This window comes from Tachypleus tridentatus, unplaced genomic scaffold (assembly GCF_004210375.1).
Source record: "Tachypleus tridentatus isolate NWPU-2018 unplaced genomic scaffold, ASM421037v1 Hic_cluster_1, whole genome shotgun sequence".
Taxonomy (NCBI): Eukaryota; Metazoa; Arthropoda; class Merostomata; order Xiphosura; family Limulidae; genus Tachypleus; species Tachypleus tridentatus.
The window spans coordinates 19,275,243-19,279,685 of record NW_027467777.1 but is presented as its reverse complement, the minus strand read 5'-3'; positions in this window follow the sequence as shown (position 1 = coordinate 19,279,685).

The window sequence follows — 4,443 nt, the reverse complement described above, 5'->3', positions numbered from 1 at the left end:
TTAATATCAGCAGTAGCTATAATGGACAATTTAACCATGTAGTAGTTTACAGAGAACTTAACCATGCTAGGTACCATACCACATTTCTAAACGTATGGCAATATTAAAGACATATTTAACCAAAATACCTTCTTACATGTGATGAATACATTTTAAATAAGCACTGCTACTACGGAAAACCAGAACCTGGTAGATAGTGCGTTACTGACAACTTTAACCATATAACTGTACCTTGCTGTTGATGATATGAGTTTTAGTATTTCTTGATGTCAGGTAACTCATGTCTTCTTAAAACAACGACATTGAACAACAACTAGAGCAATATTAGCACGTTTATAGTAGGAACTATACTTATTGTGTTGAATGTGATCATCGTACTGACTTTTGTAACAACTAGAGTAATATTACAATACTTAGAGTAAACTATACATATTTTCAGGCCGTACCATGATAATCACCAATTCTCTAACTATATTACAATACTTATAGTGAACCATACTTATTGTATTATGTGATCATCGTTCTGACTTTGTAACAGTAACTAGAGTACTACTTCAATACTTAGGTGAACGATACTATTGCATATGCGATACATCAACTGACTTTGTAAATAACAACAACCAGAGTAATATTACAATACTTATAGTAAATTATACTTATTGTATTGAATTTTGTAACAACTAGAGTAATATTACAATACTTATAGTAAACCATATACTTATTGTATTAAATACATACATCAAAGTGACTTTGTAAAGCAATAAACTAGAGTAATAATAATAAATATTTATAAACTGTACTACCAGTATTGATGTGATTTATCATACTGACTTTGTAACAATACTCAGTAATATTACAATACTTTTATAAAACTATGCTCTATTGTATTGAATGCGTGATACATCATACTGACTTTGTAACAACAATTATAGTAATATTACAATACCGCAGTGAACTATACTTATTGTATTGAATGATAATACATCATTAATTTCTGCAAACAATAATATATTATAGGTTACAATACCTATAGTGGAACTATACCATGTAGGCTAAATGTGATACATCATAATTGACTTTGTAACAACAACGAGAGTATATTACAATAAACTTGTGTGCTATACTTTATTGTATTAAATGTGATACATCACTTTGACTTTGGTAACAACAACTAAGCAATACTTACATTTTAGTAAGTGGAACTATACTTATTGTATGGTGATACATCATACTGACTTTGTAACAATAACTAGAGTAGTATTTTACACTTATAGTGAACTATGTTGCTGTATTTAAATGTGATACATTTGTATGACTTGTAAATAACAACTAGTAATGTTAGAATGATTATAGTGTCTATACTTATTGCATTGTGTGATACATCAAACCGATCTCGTGCAATAACTAGAGTAATGTTACAATACTTATAGTAAACTATACTTATTGTATTAATGTGATACATCATACTGACTTTGCAGAACAACAACGATAGTAATATTAATACTACCACAACGGTATAATGACATTAAATCGTGCAATACATCACTTTCCACTTGTAACAACAACTGAGTAATATTACAATACTTATAGTGAAACTACTTATTGCTTGAAATGTGTGATCATCGCAGCCTGACTTTGCAACAACTCATAGAGTAATATACCATTGAGTATTAAATGTGATACATCATACCGACTTTGTACACAATAACTAGAGTAATTTACAATGCCGGTTTCTGAGTAAAACCTTATAGTATTAAATGTGATACAATATATGGATTTTGCAACAACAACCATAGTAATATTATTACAATACTATGAAAGTGAACTATATTTATTGTATCAAAAGTGATACATCATACTGACTTGTAACAACAACTATAGTAATATTACAACAATTTATAGTAAACTATACTTATTGTATTGTCTTATTAAAGGATATTCAAGGCCACACAAAATGTTCTAATATTAACAAATACTATAATAGAACTATACTTATTGCTGAATGTGATACATCATACTTGATTTTGTAAAATAATTGAGGTATATGCTACAATACCTATAGTGCTATAATTTATTGTATTAATGTGATACATCATACCTGACTGTGTACATAACAACTAGAGTAATAATACAATATTTATAGTAAACAGTACTTATTGTATTGAATGTGATACATCATACCTGACTTTGTAACAATACCTAGAGTAATATAACAATACTGGCTATAGTAAAACTATATTGCGGCTGGAATGTGATACATCATACTGACTTTGTAACAATAATTATGAGTAATATTACAATACCTATAGTGAACTATACTTATTGTATTGAATGCGACCATCACCGACTTTGTAACAATAATTATAGTTATATTACAATACCTATAAAGTGAACTATACTATTGTACAAAATGTGATACATCATACTGACTTTGTAACAACAACGAGAGTAATATTACAATACTTATTGTGAACTATACTTATTGTATTAAATGTGATAACTTACTGACTTTGTAACAACAACTGAGTAGTAATATTACAATATCTATAGTGAATATACCCTATTGTATTAAATGTGATACATAACAATTGACTTTGTAACAAATAACTAGAGTAATATTACAATATTTATAGTAAAACGATACTCTATTGTATTAATGCGTGATATCATCGTATTGACTATGTAACAACAAATAGAGTAATATTACAATATTTATAGTAAACTGTATTCTTATTGTATTGAATGTGATACATCAAATTGACTTTGCAACAATAACTAGAGTAGATATTACAATACCTTATAGTAAACTATACTTATTGTATTGAATGTGATACATCATCCCCGACTTTGTAACAATAATTAGGTAGTTATATTACAATACTCTATAGCAAACTATACTTATTGTATTAAATGTGATACATCATACTGACTTTGTAACAACAACGAGAGTAATATTACAATAAATTTAGTGAACTATATTTATTGTATTAAATGTGATACATCACTTTGACTCTGTAACAACAACAGAGTAATACAATACTTATCTTATAGTGAACTATACCGTGTATTAAAAGTGATACACTACTTCTTGGTAACAACTGGAGTAATACACAATTTTATAGTGAACTATCATTGTATTAAATGTGATACATCAAATTGACTTTGTAACAACAACTGGAGTAATGTTACAATACTTATAGTGAACTATACTTATTGTATTGAATGTGATACATCAAACTGACTTCTGCAAAACAAATAACTACAATGCTATAGTAAAACTATACTTCATTGTATTAAATGATACATCATACCGACTTTGTAAATAAATTAATAACAATATATAGTGAACTATACTGTTGTTGAATGTGATACATCATACTGACTCGCAACAATAATTATAGTTATATTACAATACCTAGTGAACTATACTATTGTATGCATGTGATACATCATAATGACTTTGTAACAACAACGAGAGTAATATTACAATAATTTATCATGTGAACTATACTTATTGTATTAAATGTGATACATCACTTTGACTTTGTAACAACAATAGAGTAATATTACAATACTTATAGTGAACTATACTTATTGTATTGATGTGATACATCATCCTGACTTTGTAAATGTTATAGTGTATTACAATACCTGTTGAACTATTAAAACTAGAAGTAATATTACAATACTTATAGTAAAGTACTATACTCATTGTATTAAATGTGATACATCATACTGATTTTGTAACAACAACTAGAGTAATATTACATATGTCACTATAGTAAACTATAATTATTGTATTAAATGTGATACATCTGTAATGACTTTGTAACAACAACTAATAGTAATATTACCACTTATAGTAAACTATACTTATTGTATTAAAATGTGATACATCATCACTGACTTTGTAACAATAACTAGAGTTATTTACAATACTTATAGTAAACTATACTTATTGTATTAAATGTGATAACATTATCCTGACTTTGTAATAACAACTAGAGTAACAATACTAATACCGTAAACTATACTTATTGTATTGAATGTGATAACACTACACTGACTTTGTAGTAACAATAATTAGAGGAATATTACAATACTCTATAGTAAACTATACTTATTGTATTAAATGTGATACATCATACTGACTTGTAACAACAACTATAGTAATATTACAATACCTGTAGTAAACTATACTTATTGTATTAAATGTGATAAACATCATAAATTGACTTTGTAACAAACAACTAGAGTAATATTACAAGTACTTATAGTAAAAAATAGTTTATCATTAAATGTGATACATCATATTGACTTTGTAACAACAACTAGAGTAATATTACAATACTTATAGTAAAACCATATATATTGTATTAAATATGATACATCATACTGACTTTGTAACAATAACTAGAGTAATATTACAATACTTATAGTAAA